The 23,380-nt window shown below is 46.5% G+C and overlaps 1 long non-coding RNA gene across 1 annotated transcript in view; it reads left to right on the top strand.

The window, feature by feature from the left end:
- Nucleotides 1-5,442: 5,442 nt before the first annotated feature.
- Nucleotides 5,443-23,380, top strand: part of LOC125181325 (uncharacterized) — a 28,727-nt gene continuing 10,789 nt past the window's right edge. The window contains exons 1-5 of the long non-coding RNA XR_010825498.1: nucleotides 5,443-5,770; nucleotides 5,863-5,983; nucleotides 6,148-6,315; nucleotides 8,548-11,183; nucleotides 20,053-20,269. This is a non-coding gene — a long non-coding RNA (uncharacterized lncRNA). The remainder of the gene's footprint in view (nucleotides 5,771-5,862; nucleotides 5,984-6,147; nucleotides 6,316-8,547; nucleotides 11,184-20,052; nucleotides 20,270-23,380) is intronic.

Below are 23,380 nucleotides of genomic sequence, written 5' to 3'. Positions count from 1 at the left end.
GTAAATAGGCCAAGCTGCAGGGAATACAGGAACAGGATGAGAAAATGAGTGTTGGAAATGAAAATGCTCAAAGATGCACTAGTGCTGCATTGAGTGAAGACAAGGAGCTGACAGAGCCCATGGGGTAGAAATTGTGGCAAGGCAGGTAAGTGCAGGAGGCAGCTTTTAGTATTTTGGATCAGTAAACTCCTTTTGCTATATGCTTTTCCCCTTCGAAGTCTCAGGTTTTCTTATCCCTCTGCTGCTTGGGTGTCCCTTCTTTAGTTTCTGCTGACCAGACTCAATGTCAGGAGAGTCAGGATGAACAAAAGCAACTTTAATGTCAGCTAAGGAAGGTAATGTATTCCCCTTGTGATAGGTTGTTTGCTGCCTTCCTTAATTAATTAACTTTACTAACTCAGAGACCTCCTGGGAGAAGCCAGATGTAATTGGACTGCTTCATTTGCTTTCTAGGAACTGCTTACTAATGCTAAACAAAAAACAAAAAACAAAAAAACAAAAAACAAACAAAAAAGCACCTTCTACAACTATGGGTCAGAACAGAAATTTCCCTAATGGAAACAGCTGAATTTCAGTAGCTTCAGTGTTCAAATCCATGGGCTTTTGCCACAGCACATGGTGAAGCCTTCGGAGATACTGTGGAGCCCAGCAGCACTGCGCCATGCTAAAGGAGACATTGTACTGCCCTTAGCAGCACTGAGTGATGCTCTGAATCATATGTCTCCTTTATTTTCATCACATTTCATACACAAATTTCATTTTCCCTTTATTGCATAAGAAGATGAGGTGACCTGGATGTCCTTTTCCATGCAGAACCACCCCTGGCCCTGCCTTAGGGCCAGTGCAGGCATCATGCCAGCAGAAATCAGGTTCATCAGTTGGCCTATGACCCACGAGTGGTCCGTCAGGCCTTCAAACCTCATGTTCCTTGTTTTCTGTGCAGCTTTTATAGAGGACTACTCTCTGCTGCTGTCTGCAAGATGTTGTCTGTCTTGGTCCTCCACAGCCCAGCCCAGCTACAAGGTGAGGCACAGCTGGAGCTGCAGTAGAGTGCAGAAGCCCATAAAGGTGGATCTGCTAAAAACAAAACACCTTAAATAGAAGGGTGGAAAGAGAAGAGAACAATTGAGATGACAGCGAAGAAAAATGAATGAAGGTGGTTAGGAATTTATAATAATAAAGCATGCTCCCTGGAAGTTAACATTTGGAGTTGCTGACTCTTCAATTTGTGCTTGCTGCATTAAGGATGTAATGCAGTAATCTCACCAAAATGGTCCTTTGAAATGTCAGAACAAGCTCCAACAAACATGCTAAGAGGATATCCTGAACTGTGCTGGGAGAACACAGAGCAGAAAGCAGCAGAGGAGAGGGGAGAGAAGCAGCTCTGCACATCTACCCCTTTCAGGGGCCAGCTCTCCTGCTCCCTGAGCCTTTTCCATTCCTGTGGCTTCCTCAGCCAGCCCATGTGTGCAGTCCCACTGTCTGCGGAGGGTGGAGAAGATACTCTCCTCACTGTTACTTTCCTCCTAGTGTATGGTTTCATGAATGCAGGAGAAAGCCCAGCTCTGCCTTGGTGCTGCGATGCTGGTGCCGCAAGAGCGGCTGCAGTCCCATTAGGGTTGATATTATTCCCCTGCATATGATGTGACCTGGTGCTTGACCATAAATAAAGAGGCAGGTTCCCTGTAGGCACTTTGGAGACATCAGCATCTCATGGGGAATCTGCTCTCTCCTCTGCATATTCTTTGCCCTAACACTACTGACCCACATGGGCATTCCTCAGGCCCTACCTCTGTATTTTACTTTACAGCATAAGTGTGATATAGGGGTATAGGCTATCTCCAGTCCTTTTATTTAAATGCACAAGATATATTAAGAGACAGATCTGAAAAAGCCAATACTTCCAGTGGTGAAAAGAGCAGGCTAAAAAAATGCTGTATGGGCCTGAAAAAATGCCTGGTTATTTTAACTGCAACTGAATTAATGGGGAACTCAGGAGTTCAACTGATAAGCACGCAGGTAATAATCAGCGGGAGTGATGCTGGTAATCCTTCAAAGGACAATGAAGAGACTCAAAAGACACCTGAGGTATCACATGGTGAAAGAAATGCAGGACAGAAAATATCTAAATATAGCTTATAAAAGTAAGTGGGATGAACTGTGCTAACAATAACTACAACGTTAGTGCGTGCTCAGTGTACGGATAAAATCATTAACCAATTAAAAAGAGCATAACAAGCCATGGTGGACGATAATTGCCATTATGAATGCATAATTCAGTATATAAGGGACCATTTCAGTATCTCTAATGAGAAACCTTATCTCAGTTTCATTGGATTTAGACTGCTGAGAAGCTGGACCATGCTATGCACCGCTTGCTTGCTGATACACTGTTCCTGCTGAAAAGGGCCTGGGGGTTATAGTGTATGCCAGAGTGAATATGAACCAGCAGTGAGCTTTCATTGCAATTAAAACAAACGGCACCCTGGGCTTTGTTTGGGAGGAGAGTGGCCAGTGTGCTGAGGGAAACTGTTATGCCCCTTTACTCAGCACTGGGGGAAAGCCCGCCTGCAACACTGTCCCCAGTTTTGAGCTGCCCCCGTTCAAGAGAGATGCTGAGAGACTGGAGGGGATCTGCTGAAGAGCCACCAGGGTGGGCCAGGGCTTAGAGCCCATGTCCTGCAAGGAGGAACTGTGAAGGTGGGATGCCTTCATCTAATGAAGAGGAGGTGCAGGGGTGATCTGATTGCAGTGTACAACTACCCGAAGGAGAGTTGCAGAGGTGATGGAGCCAAACTCTTCTCTGTGAACCCAGATGATACAACAAGGGACAATAGTCATTAACACAGACAATAGAGTAGGAATGCTCTTTATTTCTTGATCCTTTGGGAAGGTGTGGTGCCCTGGCTATCTTCTTTCAAAACAAAATGAATGGTTTCTCAATGTCAAACACAGATAAACTGCCTGTAGCCACATCCAGAGGCCTTTCCAACAAGAATTTCTACAACTAGTGGTTAGTGGATATACATTCATCAGATTCCCACATACAGGATAACTTGTATTACAATCATTGTTGCAAAGATAGTAGGTTAGAATACGTAAGACTGATTAGACAGAAATGCATCTGGCAATATGTGTAAGTAAACTCTGTTCTTAGTTATATGTGCAATGTAAGACGGGGCTGTGGGGATTATGGGACCCTAAGAAGTCCTCCACAGCTGCTCCCTCTTCCTTCCCACCTCCTCCTGATCCCAAACTCGAATAAACAGCAAGACACTCATCAGAGCCAGACCTTTGTAATGAGGCCAGCTGTCATAGAGATGATACTGGGGACAGTAGCTGAGGAAGGCTGGTTGATGGTCTTGCCCCAGGGCTTGAAGCTTTTGCCACGACCACCGCTATTACACCAAGCCTGACCCCAGGTGTAGGAGGCCTACGGGCTGTGAGCGGCAGCATGGTGACCTGCCTGCTGGGACCTGGGCAAGGTGTGAGCACATCAGAGGAGCTGCTGGTTAGCCCCATCACCTGAACTTCAGCAGTCGGCCTTGGAGAACAGCACACAAGCAGCTAGTGGATGCGTACTTACCAGCCTGCTAGCTGCTGTCACCTCCCAGTGCTGGCTATAGGAAATTCTGTGAGCTGCAAACCTCTTTCCTCCTCTCCTTCCCTAGCACCATCTGAGCAGCACGGCATCTCCATGGTCTCTCTGTGAACAGCTCGAGGACAAGGACTGAGATGTGTAACTTTTTCCTTTCTCAGCGGAGTGGAACAGAATAAGGAGCAGGAGGAGTGATGGGAAAAGGAACCAACAAGCTTAAGAGAACAGCTGGAACAGAGGGAGACACAACAAGCCTCCCGTAGTGATGTGGGTGCCAGCCTGTGGTCCTCAGGTCCTGTGGGTGAATGGCAGGAGGCTGCTAGGCTTCCTGAGGCTTCCCTGAGCACCCCTACTCCACACATCCCCCTTTCCACAGAGCTGCGGTGCCACTGCCTCCCCCATCTGCCGCATCGCAGAGGGTGGCGAGGGGTATGAGCCATTGTTGTGGTTTAACCCGGCTGGCAGCTAAACACCACACAGCCGTTCGCTCACCCTCCCCCCTCCCTCTCTGGGATGGGGGAGAGAAATGGGAAAGTGAAGCCTGTGAGTTGAGATAAAGACAGTTTATTAAGACAGGAATATAATAACAATAAAAATAATAGTGATAATGATAATAGTATTAATAATAATAATGTATAAGAAACAAGTGATGCACAATGCAATTGCTCACCACCCGCTGACCGATGCCCAGCCTATCCCCGAGCAGCCGGCCCCCCACCCCGGCCAGCCACCCCTATATATTGTTTAGCATGACGTCAGATGGTATGGAATACCCCTTTGGCCAGTTTGGGTCAGCTGTCCTGGGTCTGTCCCCTCCCAGCTCTTGCTGCACCCCCAGCCTGCTCGCTGGCAGGACAGAGCGAGAAGCCGAAAAGTCCTTGGCCTGGTGTAAGCACTGCTCTGCAACAATTAAAACATCAGCATGTTATCAGCGCTCTTCTCATCCTAATCCAAAACATAGCACCCTACCAGCTACTATGAGGGAAAATTAACTCTGTCCTAACTGGAACCAGGACAGCCATTGTACTTGGACAGGAGCTTGTTGGGCTCCAGATGTTGTGCTCCAGAAGCATTGCAGCTTCTTTCAAGCCACAGGTTTGAATATTTGAGGATTAGAGACCCACAGGCAATTCCTAGACTGGCAGTATCGGCACTGCTGTGACCCCTGGAGACCACTGCCGCTGGGCAGCAGAGGGGCTGCAGCTCCAGGCAGCAGGGCACTGCATCACTGCACTGGTTCTCTGCAGCCTGCTAAGACATTTCTGTACTCCAGTAGCTTGTTCTGCAGTTTGTGAGTATGCCTTGCTGGTTGTGAGTAATTTATGTATTTATTATGCCCCCTGGCAGTGCTGTTTTACTAAAGTTGTCCCTTTTTTTATGTCGCTCTTTTATCCCTCTGGGAACAGGTTTTATATATCTTTAAAGAAAACAGAGTTATTTCATATTTTTTAAATGGGATTTTAAGTGGAGTAATGCAGATGAAGGGGAGCTCACAAACACAATAATGCTTTGTATCTTAAATAAAAAATACCTTTCTCAGGAAGGCATGCAGTGGTGATTTTTCTCTTGGGCTTTCTGCAGAAAGTGCTGGCTGTTAAAGGACTTTTCTACACGTCTCTAACCAATTCAGAGCACATTTTTCCTACATAGTTCTGCTCTGTATTAAAGAGGAAGGCTTTTATCAAGTGCCTTTTGTGTATCCAGATGGTTTCTCTAGGTGCTAAACAGGGCTTAAGAAGATGCCGGAGTCATTTGAGATACAAAGGGAGGGAGCGGGGAGCAGGGATGCTCCCAGTCACTGACCCTGGTTAATTTAGGGAGTAAATGAGATCCACTTTATGCCTGGGGAAGGTCCTGCTGCCCCTGGCTCACCCAGCCTGTCACTATTCCTTCTCACCAATCTTAACTGCCTCTGGACAAACAGTTTTAAGGCTTTCCTCGGTGATGCCAGGAGCTGACACGGAGCATTGCAGGAATTTTGTGGTTGCTGCTATTTATAATGCAGTGAAGTGCAGGCTCCTTTGCAGATCTCCAAACTCAGGGCCATTTTGCGCAGGGCAAAGGGAAGCAGTTTCTGCAAGACGACAGGACAAGCTGAGGGTCCCTCGGCCAGCCCCTTGCCAGCCTTGAGCAGGGCGTGGGAAGGAGGGAAGCGATGCTTGCAGGGAAGAGGTGAGCACTGGCCGTCCTGGCTCCGTGCCTGCCTGGCAGGGATGGAGGAGGGATGGATCCCTGATCCCCGTGGCTAAAACAGGCACTTCCAGGTGGGCTATGGACACTGCTGTGGTCCCATGTTTCTGGGAGGTCTCACCCAGCGACGGGGCTTCGAACATCCACTGCCTGGCCTCAGACATGCCTGGCGCTCAACATCACCAGGGCACAGAGGTGAGGATTTGCCCCCAGAACGAGGTGTACACCTTTTGTGCCACTGCTCCCTTTCTGTCATGAGCTCCTGGTTTAGGCTCCAGCCTCATCTCTGCTCCTCTGTTTAAATCTAAAGTGTTGTTTTTAACTACAATCCACTTTTTCCATTTAATTTCTGTTCTAAGCTGCCTGGAGCAGGTGAGGATCCCTCACCATTCCCGACCTACGGGAATATCTCTGAGCCGTCATTAAAGGACAGAAGATGCAGTTTGAAAACAGCCTCTGGCAGAGCCGCTGAGTGCCTCCTGCTGCTGGCCTGGCCCTGCATCTGCCTCTCCCTGTTTCATGCACAGGTAAGGGCTTGGGGGGGGTTTCCTTGAGCCTGATGTGGGGACAGAGTGGGGATGGTGAAGCCTCAGGCACCAGCTGGCAGCAGGGCCTGTAATCACATTTTTCTGGGGGAATGGCATTATCCTCACTGTGCCGAACACAGCACTGAGATGTATGGGGCCAGCACAAAATGAAGATGGAAAACCAACGTCGGATGTCACAGACTGTACCCAGGGGCTGTGGCTGCAATCATGGCACCACAACCTTGTTTGCAGTACATGTGATGTGGGAAATTGACAGTGCAATGCCATGAACCCATCCTCTTGATCAAACTGCTGCCCTCAATATTGGCACTTGTCAGCACAGGGATTGTAGCCATCATCAGTGCTGGTAAAATCTGGGGACTGGATCTAAAGGAAGGAGATGCTCAGTCACAGCACAAAACCCAGAGGATGACAGGCAGACTCCCAGAGAAATACTGACTCAGCGTCGAGTTGCAGCATTAGGTAAGCACCAGGCTTTGCCTCCTGGAGAGCAGGTCCAAGTTCAGCAGCCTGTGAACTTCAACAGTCCTCTCTCAGAAACCTACCCATAATTTATCACTCTGGCAAGCAGGACTAAATCAGAGCTACACCAACACTTAGCTATCAACAGCACCTTCAATCAGAGAGCCCACAGCTCTATGTAGCACGCAATTAACCTTCTAGCTACAAAAGTAAATTACAACACAGGGTGAAGAACGGCTCAGAAGCTTGCCTTAAAAAATGAGGTCTGGATTCCAACTTCTTGCTGATGTTCAGTCTGACTACACCCTCATTTTGTGCAGCCACATAGGGAATGGCAGCCTGGAGACGGACAGGGACAGAAGGCAGAGCTGTGCAGCACAGCATGGAGGGCATCAGAGAGGGAGGATGGCTGGGACTGCCTGGGCATGCCTCTGCCTCCCCCTCTCGCTGGTTAGCAGAGGAATCACCCTCCTCTTCCACTTCATGGCACTGCAGCAGTGCTGTGTTCATTGTGGACTCATTCCACTTCTTCCCTCCTCCTTCACCCGTGGTTAAGCACATCTGAGTCTGGCACTGCCTTATTCTGACTTCATGGTGCTGACAGCTTTGGAGTTGAAATGAGCGGTGTAGCATAGCAGCAAATCAGACCTAGTGACTCATCCATTTTCATGCATTCATCTCACACTCATATACCACTATTTCTCTATGTTATTTCTTGCTTTCTGTTTTGGTGCTTTGAGAGAAAATTCCTGCTTTTTCAGCCATGCTGCAAAAGCCACTCCATTAACTTGAAGTAGTTGGACTGTTCCATGGCCTCTGGCCCATGAGCCAAGTAACAGCAAGCATGCACAAGCAAGGATGAGCAGTAGGAGAGAAGATGCCCAGGAGTTCCCAGACATGTGAGACAGGAACTGTGCACCCCTGCAGTGCTCGTATACTCATTTGTGGCTATGTCCAGCACTATGATTCCCAGGTACAGAGGTACAGAGCTGTTCTTACAGACCAAGGGCTTATCTTTATCTGCAATGAACTTACATTGAACCCAGAAAACCATCTAAAAAAAAAAAAAAAGCTGAATTATTTCTTTACACAGATATGCAAGCATTGGGGTTTTCAAATAGAAACAATAGAATGACTTACTAAAAATCAAGAACATGTGAGCTAAAACGCTGGTGTTTGGGCGGAGACTTGGGGCATATTGCAAAGCTGGTGTTAGAGCCCCTGACCTACCAGCATGATAGATGCCAAAAAGGAACATTTCTGAGCAAAAAGTAGAAAAGGAAAAAAATCTGAAGTGAAACACCCGGAAGGGTGGTGCAGGAAACAAATACCATTTGCAGACTTCTGAATGGTTCCCAGGCCTTTGGGAGCAGCCTGCAGTCTCCTAGAAATATGAACCCACTGGATTTTACTGTGTTCAAATGTAACCTGTGTCAGAGGCAGGTCCTCCCGTGGTGCAAAGGGAGTCACAAGACAACAGGGAATAGGGCTGGAAGGAACTGCCTGGTAGCATTCAGCTCATAATAATAATAATTCAGCCGAGATAATTCCACCCCCATCAGCCCTAACCTTTGCATTGAAACATCCAGTGAAAGAGATCTCATCACTTCCCAAAGCAAAATCCCTTGCCCTCTTTCATTATGGGAAGTTTTCCCTAATATTTATCCTAAATATATCCACTAGCTGCAATTCCACCCTTTTCTTTCTTTTCCTAAACATAAATGACAACATATTTTTTCATCTCTGCAGCTACCTTTTGGACAACTACAGCTGGCATCATGTCTCCCCTCAGTCACCTCTTCCAGTGATGACAGTTCTGCCAAATGTTCTTCTAGACTGATGACTGCCTTGCTTCTGCCCTCCAAACTCATCCATCTTCTTCTTGAACAAAACAGACACATCAAGACCCAGGTTTCTGGCAAAGCCTAACAGGTGCTGAGCAAAGCAGTCACTTGTGCAGGCAAGCACACTCGTGCCACACTGCAGATGGGTGTCCCTCTCTTCCCACCACACTGTGATGCCATGGGCTCCTCTTTGCTAGGCTCCCTGGGATAGTTTCCTGCAGTGCTGGGTGCTCCCCACCCTGTCTCTGGGCAGTTGATTTTTCCTCTGCCTTGAAATCACGACACATGACATCCATCACTGCTCATCTAAGGGTAAGGCCTGTTTTGCTACCATAGGAGGATATTAAATTGATTTTATGTGACTTGTTCTTGACAAATCAAACCTGGCTGTAATTCCCTGGCTCGTTATCTCCCAGGTGCTCACAAGTGGTTTGTCTGTTAATATCTTCTCCTTCTTTTCCAGGTATTTCAGGCAGCTGGCTGGTCGATAGATCCCCATTTCATCATTCCTTTTTTAAAGATGGGCTTTGCGTTTATTTTTCCAGACCTCCAAAATTGTATCCATTCTCCACACACTCTCAAAGATAAAAGCCAACTGCTCTGAGATTGATTCAGCCTCCTTTGAGCACCATATAGCAAATGCTGGCAGGCCCAGGTGATTTGAAACCCTCTAATGTACCTAAGTGCTCTCTCACCCATTCTTCCTCTATTGCGGAGTAAATTCTTGACCCTTTGTCACTAGAGCTGTTTGTGTTAACCATATCATTGTCACCAACTCTTTTAGTGAGGACTGAAACAACAGCAGACAAATGTCTTTTGTCTGTGGCATCATCACTCAAGTCTTCCTCAGCCCCTTGCAGTAGCAGTGGGACAGGGAGGAGTCTTTGTCTTTATCCCAGTACTTATTTCATTATAGGAAGTTTCATTGTTAGTCTTTACATCCCTCACTAGACGTATGTCCTGTTGTGCTGATGGTGCTTTGACTCCTCCCCTACCTGTTCACCCCTTTTGTATCTGCCCTTAATAATCCACCTGAGGTCACCTTTATCGTTACTCTATCGGCCTCACACCTCCAAGCTGGGAATTTGACAGTACCCAGGCCATCATCTTTCTGTCTCCTGCAGGATGCACCTTGAGCAAAAACCCTTTGACCCCTGGTCCTGAGCTCCCTGCTGCGGAGACAGCAGGTTTCCTCAGTACTGCTTTGGCCACAGGTCAGCCAAATCATATTTAGTTCTAGTTTTGTGCCCATCCAGCAAATACGCATCAACAGGGGCCAGGACCTTGGTCTATATAAAGCCTTATCTGCACTTGAAGGGTGTGCTGCTATGAACTGCAATTTAAATGGGCACAACTAAAATGATGCCAAGCCAAGATGGATGCACTTATTTTAATAACAAGAAACAGTAACAGGCCCAGGCTAAACACACACGAGTTATTTTTACTCTTAAACCAAAAGGATCCTCAGGGCTTGGCTTGAACCTAAAAGCACGATTCAGCTAACACAACCCTTCCAGGTGTGGGCGGTGCAGGATACGTGCACTGTGGGATCCGTGGGGCAGATGAGGGCCCCCATCCCCTTATGGGCCTGCCAGGGATTTGTTGCTGCTTCATCCCCGCAGAGACCTCGGGATCGTCTGCACAAGGTTGCTGTGCTCTGTGTCGCTTCCATTAATCACCACCTCAGTCAATTATTTATCAGCATGTAAGCTGTCCTCTACCCCAGGCTGGACTGGAGCAGCTTGCGCTTGCAGAGGGGCTGTGTGTGGGGGGCTCTCCGTGGAGCTCAGCCCCCCCGATCTGATGGAGGAGATGAGGGGTACTTGTCACACCAGTGCCACTGTAAGGAATAGTCCAGCAATTCGTGCCACTAAGGGGTGTGAAGGGTTAACATTGAGGCCTGGGTTTAGGCGAGAAGAGAACAAAGGGATTTCTTCAGAGAAAAACTGCTGACTTTGCACGGACGTGCAGTAACTTCTGACAGCCGGCCAACAGACCACTAGATAAGGAGGAAGAATATGAGCCTCCCTGTCCGAGCGGCCCCCGAGAAACTAACAGAGACTGATAAGCAGGCGCACCTGGGAGGACTTCGGATTCGGGAAACCAATTATAATAACCCTGCCTCTTCTAGAAGTAGTAATGAATATGTATTAGCCTAGGAGCATAAAAACCAGCCGCCTTACGTAACAGGTGTGCGTCCTGGTGGAGCAGAGACTCCCGGCGCACCCAGCGCTGTTTGCTTGCCTCTACTCATTTAATAAATTGTAAACTTTGATTGTAATCCTATTTGGGACTCAGTCATTTATAACAATTGCGGGCTCGTCCGGGATGGTCTTGGTTCCTGAATTCTGACTTGATCTAGGAGGGGCACCCCCACCATTTGGTGGCTCCTGTTCGAGTCAGGTCGGGGCTAATGCCATCTTGAACCTGAATAAGGGCAAGCAAAGATTTAGATTTTTTTATGAGCTCCCTTTGCCGGCTGCAGCACTATATTTTGCCCGTAATTCTGCGCGCGAAGATCCGAACGAAGACGACGGAGTCGTAAGTATTTAAGGCGTATACTGTTCGGTTGGGTGGGATTCGGTTGCCTGTGTGTGTGAGAGTGTGACTGAGACGGAACATAGTTCTGAAGCGATTGTGGAGGTCTTCTAACCGCGGTTCCAATCTCCCGCGAGGGACTTGGCTGGTGAAGGACCGAAGCGATTCCTATAGGATTCGTGGGTGGGTGATAGGTCCTAAACCCCCTGCAAGACACTCTCACTAAGGCAACCAAGGGCTGTAGAAATTGCCACAGTAAAATTCCTAGATGGGTCAGACAAAATTGAAGACCCGGGACCAGAGAAAAGGGAGCAAATTACCAGACATACCACCAGAAAGTCCATTAGGGATAATGATTAGAAATTGGAACGATAGGGGCCCCAGAAAAGGGAAAAAGTAAATTAAAAATTGTTCAGTATTGTATGACAGAATGGCCAAAGGAGCCTTTAAGACCACATGTCTTTTGGCCCGTTTTCGGATCCTTTGAAGACTGGGTTTGCCAGGCCTTAAATATACATGTTAATTCAAAGGAACCTTTTAGCCAGGAGGAAAGCGATTATGCAGGATTATGGATCAGGATCTCACGTCCTTTTCCAGCCTCAATATCTACACTAAAAGCAGACGAGAAGTTTGACGAAGAAGAGAACAAAAAAATAAAAAATTAAAAAAAAAAGGAAAAAGAAAAAGATGATGAATGGAAGTCATTGGATAACCTACCACCTCTATATCCTAACAATCCACCCCCGGTGGTGCATCTTGTAATCCTGTTTTGTTCTTAAGTGTTTTGACTGTGTCAAGGAGGAAGGTGGGAGCATTATCTAAGTAACAGTTTAGAAGTTTGGGTATATTCGCGGTGGTGTTCGGTCAGTTTCCCAAGTATCGGGGGAGGGGGGCTGACTGATTATCAAAGTGGTAGAACGGAGAGTCACTTCTTTGGTGGTTTGGGCCTGAGCCCTGGGAATTTGGTAAGAAGGGGGAGAGCGAATTTATTTAGGCCTCAATACCTTTTTAAACCCCCATCTTGACGGATACACAGGAGTGATTCCTTGTTTTGTGTAGGCTTACTAACAAAGTGCATGAGAAAAATTAGCATTTGGCTTGAAATTCGGTCTTATTGAAATGTAAATTTTGTGGAAAAGGTGTTATTGTTTGTCTAGAAGACAGAAGGCTGAGTGCTTCAGGTGTTTTTCCGAAGTCCTGCGGATTTATGATTGGAATGGGGCTCATTAATAATCTGAAATAGTAAAGTTTGTATGTGGAAAGAAGAGTTTAATCCCAGAGAATTGGGACATTTGGGAAGAAGATTAGGAAAAGATAGTAAAAACCTGCAATAAAAAGGTTTGCGTGGAAATTGAAACAAGGGACAGTAACTAATATAAATAAATAAAAGGGAATGGGAAATCAAGGAAAAGGGGAAATCCAAAAAAAAAAGACGTCCTAAAAAAAAAAAAAAAGCCTCCTTGGGTGCATATTGGCACATTGGAAGGATATTGTTAGAAATGGGGGCACAGAAAGCGAGAGGACTTTCACTAAGTATTGCAATCAATGGTGGCCACTATATAAACTAAATGGCCACTTTATGGATCAATCGACTATAACAGTGTCTTGCAATTAATGTTTTTGAGGAGAGAAGGAAAATAGGATGAAATGTTGTATACTGATATGATGTTTCAGCATCTTGGAGGGAAAAGGTTTGGAATTAAGTTGGCCCCTGACTGAGCCTTTGGTGTTGGCATTAGAAAAGTACGGGCTGGAGAAAGATAAAGGAAGTGTTAAAAGGATTGTTGAAGGTGTTAAAGGTTGTGTGGCATGTAGTATTTAACAGAGCTGTTTGAAGTTGAATGAGCAGGGAAAGAGGATGTAGGAATGTTAATAGTTCCGTCTCAACCCGAGGCTGAGATCTCTAAATCGCGGGTGTGAGCCCTCTGGGGCAGGGGGACCGTGATGGGTCCGAGAGAGTTGTCGTGGAAACAGAAAAGCAGCTAACTCTTGAAACAACCTGAGTTCCTGTGTGAGCTCAGGTTGCCAATGGGACCGCTCAGGGAACTTTCAACGATTGCATTCCCCTGACCGACCCCCTCACTGAGACCCTAATCACCCCGGAAATTATGTAAATACTAAAATCTGGTTAAATTGGCTATTGGGAATTGAGAATCTGTTCCAACAAGGTCCAAAAGAAACCCCTATGGAATTTATGGAATTTTTGAATTTCTGGACCAACTTTGAAATGCAATGAAAAAAAAAAAAAATGGACCTGGCTTAAAAAAAAAAAAAAAAAGAGAGAGAGAGAGGCAACTGGCTAGCCTCTTTCCAGGGCAATCAGCCCCTGATATCAGAAAGAAATTGTCTTAGGCTGCAGGACAAACTTACAACAGTCAGGAATGATGGGGACCTGGGGCATCTACCCTAGCAGGTCCACTAGTTGAAATAAAGCTAGGAAACGAAGACAGAGGCTTGAATTTTTTGTTGGTTATGGGAGCTTCTTTCTCTGTGTTAATTAGTCTGTAAATGTAATAGGAGCAACATATTCAGTGTTAAATAGTTTAAAAGGACGATTAGGAACTAAGACAACTACAATAATTGGAGCCACAGGGAAAGAGGAGGAATGGTCATTCTTACAACCCCTTGATTTGCGTTTTGGGGGTAAGGAACTAACCCATGAATTTTAGTATGTACCAGAATGCCCGATGCCACTCTTGGGACGGGATCTATTAGCCAAATTAGATGCAACAATAACCTTTGAGGATGGAGAATTAATAATGAAGGTACCTGAGTCCAAAGTAGGCCAAATCCTAATGATCAAAGATAAACCCTTTGTTAATATTCCAAGAGAAGTAGAAAATGCAGTTATAGCAACAGTATGGGAAACAGATGTACCAGGGAAGTCGAAACTGGCACAACTGGTAAAGGTGGAATTAAAGGAAGGAGCCAAACCTGTTTGAATCAAACAATATCCACTTAAGATAGAAGCTAGGCACGGGAATGGTGAAAATTATTGACAAATTTCTCAAATATCAGATTCTGGAAGAATGTAAATCGGAATACAATACTCCAATTTTTCCAGTAAAGAAGCCGAATGGCGAGTATAGATTTGTACAAGATCTTAGAGCAATAAATGAAATAACAAAGGACATTCACCCGGTAGTAGCTAATCCTTACACATTGTTAACATCTGTGAAAGGGAAATATAAATGGTTTACCGTGATAGATTTAAAGGATGCCTTCTTTTGCATACCTCTTGATAAAGATAGTAGAAAATTATTTGCCTTCAAATGGGAAAACGTATTGAAGTTTTTGGACCACATATGGTAACAACCGTTTTGGAACAAAGGGGGGGGGGCACTGGTTATCACCCAGCTGGATGATGAAATATCAGGCAATCCTAACTGAACAAGATGACATAACCTTGAAAACGACTAACCTGTTATATCCAGCAGTATTTCTAGGAACCGTTCCAGAAGAAGGACCGTTGGAACACAATTGTGTGGAAATAATCGAACATACGCCAGCCACAAAGATTTGAAGGATGTACCCCTTGAAAGGTATTCAGTGGGAATACCACACTCCGTGGCACCCACAAAGCTCAGGGAAAGTAGAAAGGATGAATCAAACAATAAAACAACAATTGGCTAAGTTAATGATCGAGACACAGCTGCCCTGGACGAAATGCTTACCATTGGCACTTTTAAACATAAGAACTAAACCACACAGTGAGACTGGATTATCATCATATGAAATGTTATATGGTATGCCTTATTCTCAAGGGATGCCCCTAGGGAACAATGTAGTTGAGGATCATAGTATCCAGAAATACATAATTACCATTGGAAGGAGATTACAGGAGATAAGAGAAATTGGGATGATGACTCAGACACCACCTTTAGGATTTGCTATTCATAAAATACAGCCAGGAGACAAGGTCTTAATAAAAACCTGGAGAGAAGAATCATTGAACCCCCGATGGGAGGGACTGTACCTTGTTTTACTTACTACTGAAACAGCTGTGAGAACAGCAGAAAGGGGTTGGACCCACGCATCCAGAATAAAAGGACCAATAACTACCGAAGCCTGGAGGGTTGAGTCCACTCCTGGGGAACTGAAACTGAGACTAAAGAGGAACTGATATCCCAGCAATGAGGTTCTGCATGAATTAAGGGCACTGGATAAAGAGGACAAGGCTGAAGGGAGGAAAGGGAGAAGGCAAGACCGGGGTAGGACCCTCCACTGCGGCGTGTATGGTCTACCGAGGGAGGCAACCCTTATGGGTATTGACCGCCGAGTGAGAGTGCCTCGACCGGACTTCTCCCACACCAAGATCAGTTTGTCCTGAGAAAAATAACATGAGAACCTTTTAAACCCATAATAAAATTGTGATTAGTTTTTCCAGGAGCTGGATCACCCTGAAGGGCTGAATGGTAACACAAGCTCTGAAAGCGGGCCCAACCCCATGATTGAAGGCGCTTCCCACACTCTCAAGATTGGACGGCGAAAAAGGCTTATAATATGACAGGTCGCCAAAGAGAACTGAATTGTGACTGTAAGTGGAAACCCAACGTGGGAGCTTGGAAGCATGCATATACGAGTACAAACGGGGCAGACATTGTAACAGGACCACTCGGTAACAAGGACACTCTGTATTATCACGCCCCAAAGGGTAAAGATGGATGGGATGGTCATTTTCCAAACGGGACGTGGGCCCTAAAGGGACATTATTGGGTGTGTGGCAAACATGCTTACAAGAGGCTACCCGGAAACTGGTCGGGAATATGCTATGTGGGGTACATAAGACCCTTGTTCTTTTTATTGTCACAAACACAAGGAAATCATTTAGGAATAAGATTATATGATGACCTGAACAGAGTAAAACGATCTATTGATACTTCCTTATCTGGGGATAGTGCCCTAAAATGGGGAAAGGATGAATGGCCTCCTGAAAGAATCATACAGCATTATGGGCCAGCTACCTGGAACCCGAATGAGTTGGTATCAGGAGCCCGAGAACCTATTTATAATTTGAACCGAATAATTAGGTCGCAAGCTATCCTCGAAGTTGTAACCAATCAAACAGCGACAACCTTGGATCTTCTGCCTGATCAATCCACTCAGATGAGGAATGCTATCTTTCAACGTAGAATGGTCTTAGACTATTTACTAGCAGAAGAAGGGGGAGTGTGTGGAAAACTGAACGATTCTAATTGTTGTTTACAAATTGATGATAATGGAAAAGTGGTTAAGCAGATAACAAAAGAAATTAAAAAGCTAGCCCACGTCCCAGTACAAACTTGGAAGGGTATGGATTGGGATTTCTTTTCATGGTTGCCCGGTGGACCATGGGTTAAAAGAATGCTATTTTTATTTTCATGTGGTGTAATGACATTATTGTTTATACCTTGTATGATACCTTGCTTTACGTTGTTGATACGGCGGATAATAAATAGCACCCAATTTGTGATGACTTTGGGAGAGAAAAGGTGATGTGTCGATAATGATGCTTAAGAAATGGACACCCCGAGAACTGACTGATGAAATCCAACTGCTACTAACAAAAGTTGAAGAAGAGACATGAATTGATGATATTAAAAAAAAAAAAAGGGAGGAATTGTAAGGAATAGTCCAGCAATTCGTGCCACTAAGGGGTGTGAAGGGTTAACATTGAGGCCTGGGTTTAGGCGAGAAGAGAACAAAGGGATTTCTTCAGAGAAAAACTGCTGACTTTGCACGGACGTGCAGTAACTTCTGACAGCCGGCCAACAGACCACTAGATAAGGAGGAAGAATATGAGCCTCCCTGTCCGAGCGGCCCCCGAGAAACTAACAGAGACTGATAAGCAGGCGCACCTGGGAGGACTTCGGATTCGGGAAACCAATTATAATAACCCTGCCTCTTCTAGAAGTAGTAATGAATATGTATTAGCCTAGGAGCATAAAAACCAGCCGCCTTACGTAACAGGTGTGCGTCCTGGTGGAGCAGAGACTCCCGGCGCACCCAGCGCTGTTTGCTTGCCTCTATTCATTTAATAAATTGTAAACTTTGATTGTAATCCTATTTGGGACTCAGTCATTTATAACACCACTGCAGTCCAGAGTCACACTTGCTGTCTCCGCAGCACTCCCAGGAAAGAGGACAAAAAGTGGCACTTGTTATGGCTTTAAAAGTCATCGACTCCTTCTGTTCCCGGCAGGGTAGGAAATGGAATAATAGGAACCAGGAGCAATCAATCCCAGACTGTTAAATAATGGCACTTTGATAGGACCGTTACATCAATTAATTCTAAAATGATCATTCAGTTTTAGGACCATGTGTTGAGCTGCCGTTTGAGCCTGTATTTCTGCTATCTCATCCATCACCCTACGAGACAAACATGCCCCGAAGGATGACAAACATGCCCCGAAGGATGTCAGCAGCCTGGCTGTGACGGGAGGTGTCAGCATGCAGACAGACCCTTCAGTGCTTTGCAGGCTGAGCGCCTGGAGGCACCCAGGGGTGGTGGGCAGACAGGCCTTGGCACGGGCTAATCATGGTAATGAAGGAACACATATTGTACATTCCTTTGTTATTCATAGCTGAGATCCCCTCGTGTCCCATCCCTTCTTAACGACTTCATGATGATGATATGGTCATTAAAGTTGGTTACTTGCTCAGGGCTCCTGCACATGAATTACGAGAGTAAAACATTAAATGGAGAGGTTCAGAGCTCTTGCAGAGCCATCAGCTCTTCATGACTGCTAATCAATCCAGGGTGTGATTAACTACAGGCAGTGACACTTGTGACCCTTTCAGAGCTGTACTGGGAGCCCAGCTGTGGGTAGAGTTAGTGCATCACCAGACTAGGAGCAGATCATGCTCTGGGCAAGTCCCACCTGCTTTGTGGTCCTTGGGCATTAACTCACACGGTCTTCACAGCCATGCTGTGTAGTTTGCAGCAAGAGCTGCTGGGCTTAGTGCCTGAGCTGCATCCCTAAGGTGTCTCACCAAGGGCTGTGGCTGCTGCGAGAAGGCTTAGCTCTGGACCACTGATAAATCTTGTTACATCCATAATAAATCCTTTTTCTGGCATTACAATTTGTATCCAAACTGTGAAGTGCCTTGCTGGTCGTCAGGATCCATCTAAATTTGTTCATGTGGAGCTGGATGCAGGTGCCTGATCTCTTCGTGCCCCGTGTTCCCCTTTGCAGGGGCTGCAGAGGGATGTTGACATGAATACATTGTGGAAGACCATCTGTGCTCTGCTCCTGGGGGGCTGAAAGGCACAATGACCCCAGTGGGGCTGGCTGCAGCCCCCTGCATGGGGCATTCCCTGGGTCTTCCCTGAGCCCGTGCTGCATCACACACCTCCGTGCAGCACGGGGGCCATGAGGATGCTGCGCTGCAGGCGTGTTGTAGAACTTGCTCGCAAACTCTGTGTCCCTCAAGGATCCTGCCTCCTCATCTCAGTTATAGATCCTGTTGTTTCCTCATCTGTAGTATTTACGTCTGACCTTTGCCACTCAGACATGTGTGCATGAGCTGTGGAGGAATAACTGATGAAAGATTCCAGAGTCCTTCTGGGCCGGAGGGGTGTACAGTGCTGCAGAGAAGTCTACCAAAGTACTATTGATTTCTCAAGGATCCCCTTGGGTCAGCTATGGCCTCATCAGTTTCAGTGAGAACTAATGGGCTCTTTCTTCTTCTCCAGGGTTATGAACTTGTCTTGCTGACAGTCTTCTACTTTGCTGGGATGGATTCCTGGTATCTTTGCTGGGATTTAAATCAGGCACACCCCATTTGTCTGCTACCCCATTCCCTTCCCTGCTCAGTATTAAGAGCACAGTACCATACAGAGGGTAGTTTCTCCCCTTTTTTTCTAATCCCCACTCTTCTCCTGTGGCTGCCAGATCCATAACCAAGCACACGGAGCACCTCTGCTCCATGCTGGCACTGCGGCAACATGCCCAGGGAGCAAGAGCTACCGTGTGAGTGCAGGTTTACTGCTTCTGCAAAATAAAACAGCAATGATCCACAATGCCTTTTGTTCAGCACTCGACACCATAATGTACTGTATGAACCCTGGAAAAAGTGTTTGGCAAAAACACAGCAGTATGAAAACAGCACAATTCCTCAATGGATGCTCCCAGTGACCTGTGTGGTGACAGTCATTAAATAAAGGCAGTTCTCCAGCACTGCTGTTGGACTGCTCAGGCTGTGCACAGCTGCGGAGCAGCTCAGGATGTAGTGCCTGTGGCTCCCCCAAAGAACCTGCACCACGGCTGTGCAGAGCTAACACGGACCAGAAAATGGCGAAGCACAGTTTGGGGCTCCAGCTGGACCCAAATGCTTCCATAGTGTGCATCTCTGCAGCTCTTTCCCAGAAGAGAGGAAAAGGAGAGCAGGTTGGAGACTTCCCACTGATCCAGCACTGAATTAGCTTCCGAGCTGTTTGGCTTGTTAACTTCTCTGGACCTTACAAGGTGAATCCATGAGGGACCACAAGACCCACAGCATCTTTGCAGAAACACGTGTTCCAGGAGCTTGTTAAACAGGGCTCCTCACAGATGGAGTGAGTGGAGTCAGCTGGGCCAGGACTTGATTTTGCCTTTGATTTAGAGTTAACAAGCTCTGATTTTACCACCTTGCAAATACTATGAATCTTATGAAAAGAGGTTTCTAGGAAACCTGGGTGATGAGTGAATCTTGTTGGGGCAGCTGTGAGCCTTGCATTGTAACTCTGTCTTTGGACTCAGAGGCTGGTCCCTGTTTTCATGTTCCCTGTGATACATTAAGGGTTTTAGGCTGGGCACTGCCCACAGTGGCACCCCAAAATGCTGGAAACATATCCAGCAACAGGAGATGGAGATTACAGAAAACCCCTCTAATCTGGTGTTTTCTTCTTCAGGGATCCCAAGAGCGGGTGAAATAAGTGTGAGGAAACCAAGCCCAGGAGCACCAGCCAGGATGGCTCCCATCCCTGCAGAGACCACCAAGGCAGGTCCTGTGTCCTTCCTTGGTGGTAGAAGATGCTTTTGGAGAGTGCTGGCCAGGTGGAAACAAGGGCTTTAATTTCAAGGACCATCCATCCAGAACAAGCTGCAGAGGTGTAGTTTGGACCACAGGTGAGCTTGTGTGATGTTTGCCCACTCTCTCAATCCTTGTGAGGTCTCATGTTTTTATCACGGAGTACAGAAAATGAATTCAAATAATGTAATACATATATTTAATGAAAACTAGGTCTATAGTTTTTAAACTTAATGAAAAAAAAATGGCTGTAATACTGAAATTCCTGCAGCCCTCCCTTATATCCATTTCCACAACCCCTGATGGCAGGGACAGGCATTGGCAAGGAGCAGCTGGAAGCCCCCAGGACAGGGCTGCCCTTTTTTCACCCACGCAGAGAGGGCAGCCCAGCTCTGCTTGCAGGGAGGGTCTCTCCTGGCCTTCAGCTCACTCCCCCCTGCCCCTTCCACCACCTGGGCTCAGAGCTTGAGTGCCAGCACAGGAAGGGTCTCCAGTCCCACCAGTCCCATCACACCTTGCCAAGGCTCCAGTTCTAAAGCAGAATACTTGTCCTGCCTTGCAGAAACACCTCTAAGTGATTTCCACTTCTGCCTACAAGATGTGGAGGCATGGGATGGTTGATGGCTCTCTCCATGCCAGGAGCTGGGCGTCCCCTCAATGTGCTCCCCAAACCTGGCAGGCCTCCAAGGGTAAAATTGTCAGTCCCAAGAATAATAGGTGTGTGGTCTCCTGTAGGCAGGAAACAATTTTTAGAAAAGAGAAAGCTCAACATGCTTCATACAGCCCTTCTGGAAGGGTGTAGTGTATCCCTGAAACTAATCTTTAGCATCTATTTGGTTGTGCACCAGTTAAGTCCAGAGGAATACAGCCATATCAGCTTTGCAGTATAAAAGTAATTTATGAATTTATCCACTTCTTAACTTTCCATGTGCTGTCAGATTTTTATTTTATATACAAATAAAAATATATTGGTGAGGAATGAAGTGTAATAGCTCCAGAATGGATGAAAACAATTTCACCAGCAGAGAATGAAGTGCAGGGGCTCAGCTGCATGTGGGAATCCTTGGTCTCCTGTTAGTCAGCAGGGGAATGAATCCTTCACTCTAACTAAATAAATAAAGAGACCCAACTGCCTTGGAAAGAATAACATGTTGTATGTCAAAATATATTTGAATGGGCCCATGCCAGCATCAAGCTATAAAACACAGTGGATGGAAGCTTAACCGCTCCTGTGTTCGGGAGCTCTTGCATTTCTCTCTTCTGCAGAGATGTTCCTTAAATAGGTAAGGAGCGAAAATGAACTTCAAAAAGCTGTGTGTGTGGCTCTGTGCCTTGAAAGAGAGGAGAGAGAGATCAAAAAAAGTTGATGGAGCCTGTGAAGGCAATACTACATGTAGACAAGGTGCTGAAGCACAGGCAGTACTGGTGGGTGGAAGAGGGCAGGATGATAAATCCCATCAGCTGTGCTCAAGCTGCAGGCCAGCAGCAGGCCTGCAGCATCCATAAACATACATGAGCAGGTTCCGGGGTCACTGGTATTGAGGAGAGGGGGGCTGTTTGCTCTGTGTGGGTCAGTGTGGGATGTTGAAGCCCACCTTGGGGCCAGGAGGAACGGCTGCAGTGTCCCAAAGCTCTGATTGCACCCTGCTGCAATAGTGTCAGTTAATTCTTGTGTTATAGAATAGCCTAGGCATGAAAGAACAAGACCCTGCTCAGGCCAGTGGGTTGATGTCAGGCCAGGATGGAGAGCTGGGAAGGAGTTTGTAGAGTACTCACAAGTTGACAAGTTGTGCTTCCTACTGGTAAAAGGAGTAATTTCACCCTGGGACCCCCGCACTGGCAGCAAACAAGGTTAGACAATCATGACAATCATACTGGGGCAGGAGAGGGCATTTGCCTAAATCATAAAGTGGACCAAGCTGGGCAGAAGATGAGTAGAAGGGAGAGTACAGATTGCATCCCAAATGGTCATTAAAGGGGTTCAAAGCTCCTACAACTGATCAGGCAGGAGGCCCGGCTGACAGAGATCCTGGCTGCTAAATGAAAGGGGGATGGAAATTGGATAATCTGCACCAGCTGCTTGTATTTTTACAAGCTCATTCACTTCAGAAGAAATCCTCACAGGCTGGACGGTGGCCAGCTCCTGCTACTGAAGGGAGCATCTGGAGGCAGTCCCAGCAGGATGCAGACGGAGGACCTTCCCTGTTTTCTTATCACTGTTGTGAAACAAACTGTCGCTAAAAGGGAAGCAAGGCAGGCGACTTCTGATGCTTAGGAAAACAAAATGCCTGAGACGTGAGCAGTGATTCCTGCAGTAAATTATCACCTCTGAAAGGCTTTCTCATGCTGTCTGCAGGTCTGCCTCCTGCACAGCATGCTGCAGTCGAGAAGGACCTTGTATCTGTTTACAAAGTTTGCAAAATAAATTAAAAGACAAAACAAAAAACACCTGGACTGCTGTTTTGGGTGGAGAGAGAGCTGCATTTTTTTTTTCTGCAATTTAATCTGTTTCTGATGGATGCATCACTTGGTTTTAGGTTTTAATAACAAACAAATCTAAGTGTTCACTACTGCTTACTGCCCATTTAAAGATATTCAGACTGCCCTGCCTGTTAGAAACTCTTTCCCAAGGAAGAGAGCCCTACGGAAGGCCATGGATTTCGTCTTTTCCAGGCCTCCACAATCCATTCCTTCTCCATGTGCTCTTGGAGATGGGGATCATCAGGTCTGAGACTGCTCAAATCAGCCTGAAACACTCTGGGCTGAATTTTGTTGGATTCAGACAATCTAAGAGTAGGAAAACATTCATAACTCTTCGCTGCTTGCTTCTTTCTCCATTTCAGCCCCATTCCCACGGCTTTGCCACTCTTGTTAGCTGCTGGAGCAGTCTGGCTTTCTGCAAAGACAGAGGAAAGGCATTAAGAGCTTTGCTTTGTGTCCTCTCCTGGGAGCTTTCCCTGCCCGCTGTGCACCAGGCCAGGTTTTTCCTTGGACTGCCTCTCACAGTTTACATGTGTGTACAGAGCAGCATCTCCTGCTCTTGGTGTCCCCTGCTGATTGTTTCTCCTTTCCTGCCCTGCCTTTTCTTTTCACACCTGCAAATGTTCCTGTTATTGTTTCACTTGCCCCCCCCCCCCCCCCCCCCCCCCCCCCCCCCCAAGTTGACCCAGTTTCCACTTTCTCTGAGCAACTTCTCTGCATTGGGAAGG

This window comes from Anser cygnoides, chromosome 17 (genome assembly GCF_040182565.1).
Source record: "Anser cygnoides isolate HZ-2024a breed goose chromosome 17, Taihu_goose_T2T_genome, whole genome shotgun sequence".
Classification (NCBI taxonomy): domain Eukaryota; kingdom Metazoa; phylum Chordata; class Aves; order Anseriformes; family Anatidae; genus Anser; species Anser cygnoides.
This window is presented reverse-complemented; position numbering and strand designations above follow the sequence as displayed.